Below are 13,339 nucleotides of genomic sequence, written 5' to 3'. Positions count from 1 at the left end.
GAATGTGTGTGGATTACAAAGATTTAAATAAGGCATGCCCCAAGGACTCTTTTCCTTTGCCTAACATCGATCACATGATTGATGCCACGGCCGGCCACGAGATCCTCAGTTTTTGTGATGCCTATTCCGGGTACAACCAAATACAAATGAACCCGGATGATCAGGAAAAGACCTCCTTCATCACTAAGTATGGCACATACTGCTACCATTTGGATTAAAAAATGTCGGTACCACTTACCAACGCCTAGTAAACCGGATGTTCGAAGAACAAATAGGGAAATCTATGGAAGTTTACATTGATGACATGTTAGTTAAGTCCCTGCATGTAGAGGACCATTTGAAGCATTTGTAGGAAACCTTCAGTATATAGAGGAAGTACAATATGAAATTGAAACCTGAAAAATGCGCGTTCAGAGTCGGGTCAGGTAAATTTCTCAGATTCATGGTATCCAACAGAGGAATCGAGATCAACCCTGACAAGATCAAAGTTATCGAGGATATTGTGGTAGTGGACAGCGTGAAGGCCGTGCAGAGGCTAACCGGGTGCATAACCGCCCTGGGGTGATTCATCTCGAGGTCCTCCGATAAGAGTCATCGATTTTTCTTATTGCCGAAGAAGAAAAATAACTTCACGTGGACATCGGAATGCCAACGGGCCCCGAAAGAACTTAAGTGATACTTGTCGAGCCTGTCACTGCTTCGCACGCTGAGGGCAGGCGAACAATTGTACTTATATTTGGTAGTATCGGAGATAGCTATAAGTGGAGTCCTAGTTCGGGAAGAACAAGGTTCGAAATTTCCGATTTATTATGTTAGCCGGACCTTGGGTGAGGCCGAAACAAGATACCCCGACCTAGAAAAGTTGGCGCTCGCTTTGTTAAGCGCCTATAGGAAACTGAAACCGTACTTTCAATGCCACCTTATATGTGTTGTGACAACTTACCCATTACAAAATATAATACATAAACCCAAACTCTTGGGGACGATTGGCCAAATGGGTCGTGGAAATCAGCGGGTACGATATCAAATATCGACCCCGAACAGCCATTAAGTCTAAAATCTTAGAAGATTTCGTGGCTGACTTCATGCTGACCCTAATACCCGAGGTCGAAAGAGAGTTGTTCGTAAACTCGGGAGCGTCCTCGGGAATCTAGACCCTCTTTACGGATAGTACATCAAACGCAAAGGGGTCCGGACTTGGCATCGTACTGAAGCCACCCACAGGAAATTTGGTTAGACAATCCATTCGAACTGTGAAGTTGACTAACAACGAGGCCGAATATGAGGCCATGATTGCAGGTCTCGATCTAGCCAAAATATTGGGGGCATAGGTGATCGAAGCTAAGTGCGACTCCCTCCTTGTAGTGAATCAGGTTAACGAAACGTTTGAAGTCAGAGAAGAATGAATGCAAAGGTACCTAGATAAGTTACAAGTAACATTACATCAGTTTAGAGAATGGACTTTGCAGCACGTGCCTCAAGATCAAAATAGCAAGGTCGATGCCCTCGCAAACTTAGGGTCGTCGGTTGAGGACGACGAGCTCAACTTAGGGGCTGTTGTGCAACTCACGAGGTCAGTGGTCGAAGAAGGTCACGCCGAGATAAATTCCACAAGTTTAACCTAGGATTGGAGAAATAAATACGTAGAATATTTGAAAGCCGGGAAACTTCCTTCAGATCCAAAAGAATCGAGGGCCATGCGCACAAAGGCAGTCCGATTCACCTTGTCCGAAGACGGAACCTTATTCAGAAGAATGTTCGATGGCCCACTAGCAATATGTCTGGGACCGGGAGATGCCGAGTATGTTTTGAGGGATGTTCATGAGGGCACTTGCGAAAATTATTCAAGCGCCAAATAATTGGTTCAAAAGGTAATCAGAGCCGGATATTACTGGATCGACATGGAAAAAAATGCGAAGGAGTTTGTTCGAAAATGTGACAAATGCCAAAGATATGGTCCAATGATTCACCAACTCGGGGAACTGCTGCATTCAGTCTTGTCACCATGGCCATTCATGAAGTGGTGAATGGACATCGTTGGCCCTCTTCCATGGTCACCAAGTAAGGCTCAATTTATCTTATTTATGACTGACTATATTTCTAAGTGGGTTGAAGCACAGGCATACGAGAAGATTAGGGAGAAGGAAGTCATCGACTTCATTTGGGACCACATCATATGTCGGTTCGGGATGCCATCCGAAATTATGTGTGACAATGGAAAACAGTTTATCGGCAGCAAAGTGACCAAGTTTCTCGAAGATCATAAGATCAAAAGAATCTTATCGACACCTTATCACCATAGCTTGAACGGGCAAGCCGAATCGACCAACAATACCATAATCCAAAACCTTAAGAAGAGGTTAACTTACGCCAAAGGAAAATTGAAGGAGACCCTACCCGAAGTCCTTTAAGCATACCACATAATTGCGAAATTCAGTACCGAGGCTACTCCATTTTCATTGGTTTATGGAGTTGAAGCCTTAATACCGGTCAAAGTTGGGGAACCAAGTATTAGATACCGATATGCAACAAAGGAGTCAAATGACGAGGCCATGAATACGAGCTTGGAACTATTGGATGAAAGGAGTGAGGCCGCCCTTGTTCGATTGGCTGCCCAAAAACAACGAATCGAGAGGTACTACAATCGAAGGGCCAACCTTCAATACTTTAATGTTGGGGACTTAGTGCTAAGGAAAGTCACCCTAAACACCCAGAATTCAAACGAAGGGAAATTGGGTCAGAACTCGGAAGGATCGTACCAGATTCTCGAGGTCACCGGGAAAGGATCCTATAAGCTCAGAATGATAAACGGAGACAACTACCAATCAATTGGAATATATACCACCTAAAATGATATTATTGCTAAGGTACGATCCCGTTTCATTTCTTTTTTATTTTGGACTAACACTTGCAGGTGATCAACAAGAAGCGACATGAAGTGTTTAGGTATGAAAGCACGCGTTGCACTCTTTTTTTCTTAGACTAGTTTTGTCCCAAATGGGTTTTTCAGCAAGGTTTTTAATGAGGCAGCAATGGATCATGCTAACCTAGAATCAAGTCTGATCATGAATCGGTATCGAAGATCAATTCAACAACATCCGAGGTCCCTGTACAATCAACCTCGAATACTGGGGGGGGGAGTATTACCCTCGGATATACATTACCTTCGGATATTAACTTTAGAGAGGAAATTACTTCGAAAAGGAAGGGTTTCGACATGTAGGATTTATTGTAAGGGAAAACAGTCAAACGAACCGTGCCCACATAGATTACTCGAGCCCTGGCATAAAATATGTACACATGTATGGCTGTTTTACACAAGAATAAAGAGAAGTACTTTCGTTGCAATCATCTTACGTTTTAAAAATATTTCCTCTTTACATCCCTTAAAGAGTTTTGTACTTCCGATCTCCTAAAAATAACGAGCCCAAGGGCAGTCTATAACCGGAACACGAACGACCACTCCCTCACTCGGGGACTGTCGTCCGAAAAACTCGAACATGGCCAAGTCACTAGTCCTAGGGGGAATAAGATCTATTAGGCAATTCCTTGATTTTTAAAAGCCACGGCCACCCTACTGGGAGACTGTTATCTTGGGTAAGCCCGGATAGCTCAGGAAAACAAGTCCAATTGGCAGCTCCCAAACTAAAAAGCTACAGCCAAATTAATATGGCTCAGAGACGTCTGAAACCCGTAACAAAAACTAGGCCTTCGAAAAAGAAAAGTTTTCACAATCGGTTCTAGAGGCTACCCTCGAAAAACTACAATCTCGGCTACCTACTTAGGGAAAAGGTTCCAGTAACACCGAACCCTCAAGATGCCTTAAAACAAAGTAGGGCAAAGGCAAGGTTTGTTCGAGCTTTCGAACACATCCTAAATTTCTTTATGTTAAGGTGTTTCGACCGTTATGAATACAAGTAATAAAGCGAAGGAAAAATTTGAAAGCCAAAAGGGAAAGAAAGCCTTGTATATATAATACTTTTACAAAGGCTAGAATTGCCCGATTTAAAAATATACAACGGCCAAAGCGGCCTCAAAAAGATGCAAAAAGCAAAAAATAAAAACATCTAAAGGCCTAAGTGGCTTAAGTGGTCTGGTCCTCATCGGGGGCAGCGTCTTCATCATCGGGGTCTTCCCCACCTTCAGATTCAGTTAAGCTCTCGGAGCCTTTCTCAGGAAAAGCTAGCTTCCGAGCCCCGGCCTCTTCTACCTTGGCATTTTCAATTTCCGCAAGTATGTCAAAGCCTTGAGCATGGACTCCCTCGAGGGCTTCCTTTCGAGCTTCCCACCTTGCATGATCCACCATACTCTTGGCCTGTGCCTGAATAGCCTCGACGTCAACCTTGAATTGGGCCACTTTAGCATCGGCCTTGGTATTGGCTATGGTCACCTCAAATTTTGCCACCTCGAGCTCCGTGGCCAGGCTCTCTTGGCTAGAAATAACCGAGTTAAGCTCATATTGAAGCTCCTTGATCCTCTTGGCCTGTATCGAGGTCTTCTCCTTTGCATCCCGAAGCTGAGCCTCGGCCGACGCCAGTGTGCTTGGACAACTTCATTTTGCGAGGCTATCAGGTCCATGTTTTTCTTTAACTCCTCAGCCTCAGTTTGTATCGCGTCTATATGCACTTGGAGCTGCCCGATTTGTTTAAGCCTTTGTCAAACTTGCAGGATCGGATCATTAGCCACTAAGTACAGTTCGTCGTCATTATCTTCAAGTACTCGATTTGCCTGCTCGACCTACTCGGTATGCTCCTTCCAAGCCGCTTCTAACTCGGTCTGAAGCTACTCACTCAGAAGCTTATAAGTATCTCTCTTCTAGGTGAGCCCCTGAACCTCAGCCTCATGCTGGGTGAACTCCTCCCGGATATGGAGGAAAGCCTCATGGTGCAATACCGAGGCCTGCAAGCGTAAAGAAAGGTGTTAGGATTATTTACAACTTTAAATTTAAAATAAATAATGAAGTGTCACTCGAAGTTACCCGATTCAAAGTGTGATGAGCATCATTGAATAGGCAAGGCTCTTCCACCGCCTCCATCATGGCTTGGTCCTCTTCGGTCACCAAGCAACTAAGGTAGCTAGAAACCCCCACGAGGGCAGAGAAAACCAGGGCATCCTCCGGGACAGAGAAAACTATCGATCGCCTGCGGTCAGGGTTAACACTTGGGGCCGGGAACCGATCCACCAGCTTTGAGCTTGATGAATACCCACTGGCACCCGATGACGGTACCTTCCTTGGCACCGGTAGGTCACCAAGACCGGTGACATCTTCTGAGGCAGCAGACTCTAACCCATCCAAGAAGTTGTGGATATCAGTCGCCCCCTAAGGCCTCTCGTAAGAACGACCTTCTAGCATACCGGCCTCGCGTATCATGGCGTCTGAGATTTGAGGGGACCCGGTAAGGTCGATCGCCCCAAGCTCGTCCCTCGGGGCACCTCCCTCTACCCGAGAAGTGTCGGCCCCGGTCTCTCTCTCGATCTCCCTGGCCTGGGGCAAAGCAGTCGCACCCCATTCCGGTACGCAGGTACCAGCTAATGCCTTCTCAACAACCTCCTCAGTTTGAGGCAAAGCAGGCCGTACCTGAGCCACTAGCTCGGAGTTATCTTTTTCTTCTTCTTCGGACTCATCCCTTAGTCGACGGATCGAGTCCGATGGGAGGGCGTTGGTACTTTCCTTAACTTTACGCGCCAGCCTCCTCTTTGGTTTTTTCTTCTCCGAGTCCAGAGAGTCCGAGGCCCTTTTCCTCTTCTTCTCGTCACTTGCTTCGGAGTAGGGGACTCGAGAGGCACATCCCCAATCTCGAATGAAGGCCTCATAGCAACATCCTTGGGGAGACTTGCAAAACAAAATATAGCCGATAAGAATTCGACAACACAAGGAGAAAGTCAAAACCTTATCGAACCAGAAAAGGAAACTTACCATGATTACGGGCCTCCCACCGACCCTTCGATAATTCTATCCAAGCACACTCGTAGTATGGTCTCTGTGACACAAGGTCCTCGACCCATTTCTTGAGTAGAGGAACCACATCCGATATCTGATCTACAACTGCAACACCAAAAACACCCATATGAAAGGAGATAAAAGGACAAATAATAGATTAAATCTTCAAGGCAAAGTAATACTTACGATTCATATTCAATTTCTCGGGAAACGGCATGTCCTCAGCAGGGATCAGATCTGAAGTCTTTATTCGAACAAAACGGCCCATCCAACCTCGGTACTGAGCCTCATCTATACTCAAGAATGGGGCCGTACTGGCTCGGCGAGCAAGCTTGATTAACCCCCCTCGATAGAGTCAGGGGCTGTAGAGGCGCATAAGGTGATCAAGGGTGAAGGAACATCCCTCAATTTTGTTTACGAAGAATCGAAGGAGAATCACTATTCTCCAGAATGAAGGGTGAATATGGCCAAGAGTCACGTCGTACCTCTTACAGAAGGCAATAATGATTGGGTCTAAGGGACCGAACGTGAAGGGGTAAGTGTAAACACTTAAAAACCCCTCCACGTGGGTAGTGATTGACTCCTCAGGCGAAGGCACCACCACATGTTTATTGGCCTAGTTGCAATCTTCTTTAACGTTAGTGAGGAGATCATCGGTGATCGTACATATGTACCTTAAGACCGGCTCACATCGACCCGGTACCGAGGAAGTTTTTTCAATCTTAAAATCGGCAATGGTCGGGCACCCTGCAGGAACGAACTCCTTAGGGTGTGGTTCCGCCCAGCCCCATCGCCGGCGGGTCATGATGAAGAGGCGGCCTGGGACAGTCTTAGAAGTTTTTGCCATTGTAGAACAGAAGAAAAGGAAATTAAGAAGTTATGTTTAGCGGTTTGCTAAAAGTTTAAGAAATTTGGGTGCAAGTGTTGGAGAGCAAAGGGATTTTTAAAGAATAAGAATAGGAAGAGCTTTGAACGTAAAGTTTGAATAAATGAAAGTTAGGGTATTTATAACTTACTGATGACGGTTCAGAACCCGTGGTGTCCGACCAACAACTGACAGGCATTCAATGCCTTGGTAGCTAGACCGACGGGATATTTTGGTATCCGTTTGTCGCTTACGTCATAGTTGGGTGTCTTAGTGGATGTTTGTCGCTTAGGTCATGGCACATCGAGAGGGGATTCGGAAGTTCATATCGTTTCTCGTCATCGTCTCTCCGAGAAATAAGGGGACTATCTATATACGGTCAAAACCGGGCTTGCCTCTTGTGTGACTAATCAAGACTGAAATATGATAGGTTAAAGTTTGACCTCGAATTATATCGAACCGAGATGCGAAGTTATATCATTAAGCTCGAGACCATATCATCGAACAAAATTGAGATCGAGGGAAATTTGCCGAGCCGAATAACAGAAGGACGAAATATCCGTGATCGGTTGTAGATCACGGCAAAAATCTTGGCACGTATCAAGGATAGGCCGATTGATTAGCAAATCATGAGATATTTTACCTTGTATAGAATTGTATCAAGAGTAGGACTCTCATACTATATAAATGGGGTCTGGTCATTTGTAATAGAACATATTACACAACATAAAATAATATACTGTCATTTTCTCGCTTTTATTCATCTTGTTATTCTGTTCATACTTCAGTGGAGACATCTCTTGGTTCAAGGGTGATCTAACTCTAGGGCCAAGGCTGTTCGATTTGGTAAACAGTTTGGCGTAAGGCTATTTGATTTGTGTGGTTTGCATTTATTCTTTTATCGTCAATTTCAATTCTAATCTGTTTCCTTAATTTGTATTAAGTTATATCACGTATCCTTAAAACCGCATATAAATTCAATTGTTATCCTATTTTTAGGGTAAATAATATGTAATTATTATTTTATCTAGTCCAAATTTTCTGTTGCATAATTAACCATAATGCAAGACATCTAACTCCTAATATTAAGAACCATATCTGAATAAGTAATTTCCATTTGGAATGTGACATTGTATGGCTTCAAAAAAGGACCATAGTTTTGACCAACTCAATCAAACAACTAAGATGACTTATGTGCTCTCGTCACCCACATTTTCGTCAAATCTTAGTTTACTTATGAACTTCATTTTCCTATTTATTATTATTTTTTTTAAAAATGATTTTACCATCCGAGGAAAAATATTTATAGAAACTCTCTAATTGACTGCTTCAACTTTTCCCATCCACTCTAACCACCTCCCCTACCCACACCCTCTCTCACACCCAAACCGCGCCCCCACCACTTACTCTCACCCATAATCCTTCCCACCCTTCCCTTGCCCCCCGACCAATAGCACACCTACCTATCCACCTGTTTACCCGAAAAATGGATAGAGTTGAATTTATACGTAGCTCCAAGGATATGGGGCGTAACTTAATACAAATTGCAAGGATAAATAGAAATAAAAATATGGATTGCAAAGAATGCGAAGTAGATAAGGTTGTAAGGAACAATGAATCTTAGGACTCAACAAATAGAATCAATTTAAGAAATTCGAAAGAACAAATCTTTACTGTGGAAGAATATAGCGTTTTTATTATAATGTAAGCCTGAGAAAACTTGCCCCTTGATAAATGATAACCATACCCTTTATAATAGAGGGACCTTGCTCTAAGCATAATAAATAAAATACTCAGTGGAAGACCCATGATAAACCAACTTTTTCACAATTTCTGCCAAGATTCTCGCTAGTGGGATTGCAACGGCTTTTGTCTGTGAGCTCGATCTTGCCTTGAGCCTTCGATCTTGGTTTGAGCTCGATTCTGACGCGAGCTCTTGATCTTGGCTCGAGCTCGATTCTGACTCGAGCTCTCGAATTGATTGGGGATCAATGTTGGTCGGCCTCTGGATCATAAACATGATAGCTTTACTCTATTTCATAGTTCGATTTGAACTAGAGCTCTAAAACGATGTTCAACTCGACATGGGTCAGCCCCTCGGGTTCGAGTCTTGTTTGTTCCATCTTTGGAGTCTTAGTTCGATCGACCATCGTTCGAACTCGATCAGACGTGCGAAGGCCAAAATTTATTTCGACCGTATACAGATAGTCCCCTCATTTTTCAGGAAGAATGTGATGATAAACGATATGATTTTTTAATGGCTCGATCAAATTATAACCTGACGTCCCCATCGGGCTCGATCATGACACATATGATAGCTGTCCCGTTGGTTTAGTCTTTCAAGGCATTTAATGTATGTCAGACGGTGGTCGGCCACCGCTGATACTGAACCGCCATCGCTTAAGCCTATAAATAACCCTTCCTCTTACCATTTAACACTTTTACATCTTCAATCTTCCAAACTTCCCAAGTCTCTTTTCGAATTTTCTGATTCACCCGCAAGTTTGTGATTTTCCCAAACGAAAGCCCCTCTTCAATTCTACCAAATTTTTGTCACTTTCTTGTATTCGTCACCTTTGAATTCGAAAATGGCAAAAATATCACAAACCATTCCTCATAAAGAGAAGGCTTTATGTTCACAGTGTGTCGCCGATGAGACACCGGCAGAACCACGACCTGAGGAGTGTATTCCCGGGGCGTGTGTTCGTACTTCATATTTTAAGGTCGATAAAGGTTCATCGGCCCCTGGTCGGTGTGAGCCGGTATCGAGGTACCTGTGTTCGATAACCGAAAAGCACCTCAAACAACTAAAGAAGGACTGCAATTGGGGTGGAAAAGAAATAATAATTCCTACCCCTGACGTAGATATCACTTTTTACGTGAAAGGGTTTTTGAATGTGTATACTTACCTTTTCACTTTAGGTCTCCTAGATTCCATTATTATTGACTTATGTCGTCAATACAAGGTAACCCTAGGCCAGATCTATCCTTCTTTGTGGCGGATCATTATCCTGATCCGATATTTTGTGAGCAAATTCGAGGGGATGTCGTTCACTCTCGACCATCTTATCCGATTGTACCGTCTTCGACTTTTTTGAGGAGGGTTAATAAAACTTCAGCGTCGGGCTACCAAGGCTCTATTCTCGAGCATTAACGAGGACAGGGATCGGGGTTGGATGGGCAGGTTCGTTCGAGTGAGGACTTCGGACCTGATTCCGGCTGAAAAGATGCCCTTTCCCGAGCAGTGGAACATGAAACGTAAGTGTGATCCTTCTGTTATTTCTACTTTGTTCTTTCATTCCTTTTCTCATCGACACTCCCCCTTTTGTGATGTAGTGGTCCCCTGGATGCCCGGAGCAGTTCCCGATCTCAAGAACTGGGCACAAGCTCTTGTTTCGACCTCCACATACGCCGAGCACTCATGGCGTGATTTGTCAAAGGGTTGGTAGGAGGCAAAAAATCATGCTAAGCCACATTCTCGTACTCTTTGATAATTCGAACGAGGTGGTTTTCAAATATTTTATTAAGATTTTCCATATGCAGGTTTGGGTAAAGACGCGGTTTTGAGGCCTTTGTCCAACGAGGAAGAAATCTTGGCCTCTGTCCCAAAACCGGTGAAGGGAAACAAAAAGAAAAGAGCCCCCGTTCCTGAAGACCCAAAATCGAAAAAGAGGATGGCTCGTAAGCCGAACAAGAATGCCACTCCTTTGACTGTGGAATCAGTTCTGCATCTAAGGGATGGAGATGAAGAAGAAGAAAATGCCCCATCGGCAGCTGGATCGATGATGCTTCACGAGGCTCCGCCTCGAACTGAGGATATACTGGAGAAAGATTTGGGTAGAGTCCCCAAATTATCGAAAATCGAAGACGCATCACATCGGAGCCAACGGGCAGGGGATATGACTGAAGGGGCCCTCGAATCCCTTCGAACCGAAGAGAATGCTCCAGGTGATTAATTTGGGGCAGCAACAATCGAAGATTCTCCTACCTTTCCCGTTTTTTCTGCTGGGGTGATTCGGGAAGCCCAAGCTCTGGGGGGCCTCGATCTAGACAGGCCTCATGATAGAGAGGATCCTTTTTGTGACTTGTTTACCAGTATCGAGGACGTTGCTGGTACTGGTGATGAATTGGATCTTTTTCACGGGGTGCGGCAGGCTTTGAATCAGGTAGGCTTTCAAAATTATTTTGCCGGTACTACCTTTATGTTTACTTTTCGTTAACTTTGTTTCTTGTTTCTTTGTAGGTAGCGGCAGTTCATCGAGAAGCATGTTCTCGGTCTCAAAACGAGCTGCGTCGATATGAGGCCGACCTTCAACGGGTTACTGATCAGAGGAACTCCCTAAGACTTCTCTTAGGGCAGAGAGAAGAGGAAATAAAAGACCTCCGAGCTGAGTTGGCCAAGGCTTACCGAGATCAGACCGATTTGTCTGAGTAGGTAATGATACTTTTGAAAGCCTATAGGCTTGATACTGGAACAATGGCTAACTTTTCAGTCTCACAGCTGCAGTAAAAAATCGAGATGATCAGGAAGCTTCGTGAGGAGGTCGACGTAATAAAAATGGAGTTTTTGTAGTGGAAAGAAGGTATGGACTGCTTCGCTGTAGAAAAAGAAACTGCTCGAGCCCAGTTATCTTCGGCCGAAACCCAACTTTAGAAAATGAAGGAAAAAGTCTTGGTTCAAGCAAGAATAATAGAGGAGCTTGAGGCTCGTTTGGCCTCTGTACTTGCCAAGGCCGAAACTGATGCTGAAAAGGCAAAGGCCGATGCGGATGCATTCGTGGCCGTCTATCGGGCCAATGCTGAAGCTGCCCAGGTCCAAGCAAGAGAGGCGGCCGAGACCGCCGATATTCGAGCACATAGGATTGCCGAACTAGCTAAGTGTCGATTCCGAAGGGAAACCCTCGAGGAGATCCATGCTGGTGGTTTTGATCTCGCTGAAGAGATAAAAAGGGCCAAAGAGCTCGAAGCCGATGCTGAAGCTATGGTTTTTGATGACCATGATGATGATGAGAGCAATAGCGGATCCGAGAACGGGGGGAGCCTGATAAAGAAGAGACCGCTCCTAAGGATGACCAAGAAGTTTAGTCCTTAGTTTTTACGTTGTAATCAACCATGTAGATAATTTTGTATATTGATAATTCTGCTGACTTGCTTCTGTTTTGTGAAGACTTCACGCCTTTATGAATGTTTTCACAAGGATCTAAACAACTTAATAAAATTTGGACTTCGTAGTCTCTATGATCGATCGAGTGTTTTTTCAGACTTGAAGTGATGTAGCCCTTAGGCTTACTAGTTGAGTCAATGATTTGAACTAGAAGAAATATAGCCCGTAGGCGTAAAGGTTGAGTGAGTGCTTGCTCAAACTTGAAATAATAGTACCCCATAGGCTTAGTCGTCGAGTGAATGATTCGAACTCGAAGCAATGTAGCCCGTAGGCATAAAAGTCGAGTGAGTGTATGCTCGAACTCGAAATAAAAGTAGCCCTTAGGCTTAGTCATCGAGTAAATGATTCGAACTCGAAGCAATGTATCTCGTAGGCATAAAGGTCGAGTGAGTGCTTGCTCGAACTCAAAATAAAAGTAGCCTTTAGGCTTAGTCGTCGAGTGAATGATTCGAACTCGAAGCAATGTAGCACATAGGCGTAAAGGTCGAGTGAGTGCTTGCTCGAACTCGAAATAAAAGTAGCCCTTAGGCTTAGTCGTCGAGTGAATGATTCGAACGCAAAGTAATGTAGCCCGTAGGCGTAAAGGTCGAGTGAGTGTTTTCTCGAACTCGAAATAAAAGTAGCCCTTAGGCTTAGTCGTCGAGTGAATGATTCGAACTTGAAGCAATGTAGCCCGTAGGCGTAAAGGTCTAGTGAGTGCTTGCTCGAACTAGAAATAATAGTAGCCCTTAGGCTTAGTCGTCGAGTGAATGATTCGAACTCGAAGTAATGTAGCATGTAGGAGTAAAGGTCGAGTGAGTGCTTGCTCGAACTCGAAAAAAAAAGTAGCCCTTAGGCTTAGTCATCGAGTGAATGATTCAAACTCGAAGTAATGTAGCATGTAGGCGCAAAGGTCGAGTGAGTGCTTGCTCGAACTCGAAATAAAAGTAGCCCTTAGGCTTAGTCGTCGAGTGAATGATTCGAACTCGGAGTAATGTAGCCCGTAGGCATAAAGGTCGAGTGAGTGCTTGCTCGAACTCGAAATAAGAGTAGCCCTTAGGCTTAGTTGTCGAGTGAATGATTCGAACTCGAAGTAAAGTAGCCCGTAGGCGTAAAGGTCGAGTGAGTGCTTGCTCGAACTCGAAATAAAAGTAGCCCTTAGTCTTAGTAGTCGAGTGAATGATTCGACCTCGAAGTAATATATCCCATAGGCGTAAAGTTCAAATTTATCTTAATTCTGTTTGCGTAATAAATCTCCAAATAGAGGAATGTTTCTTGGGTATAAGATGTCGGTAAAGAGGAGAACTTTCTTTGCAAGTCACTAAACATGTGTTCATGTTTTGCGCCTACATGATCATGGTTCGTTTTGACCATTTGGCTCTTACAACTT

Source organism: Nicotiana tomentosiformis, chromosome 7 (genome assembly GCF_000390325.3).
Source record: "Nicotiana tomentosiformis chromosome 7, ASM39032v3, whole genome shotgun sequence".
NCBI lineage: Eukaryota > Viridiplantae > Streptophyta > Magnoliopsida > Solanales > Solanaceae > Nicotiana > Nicotiana tomentosiformis.
This window is presented reverse-complemented; position numbering follows the sequence as displayed.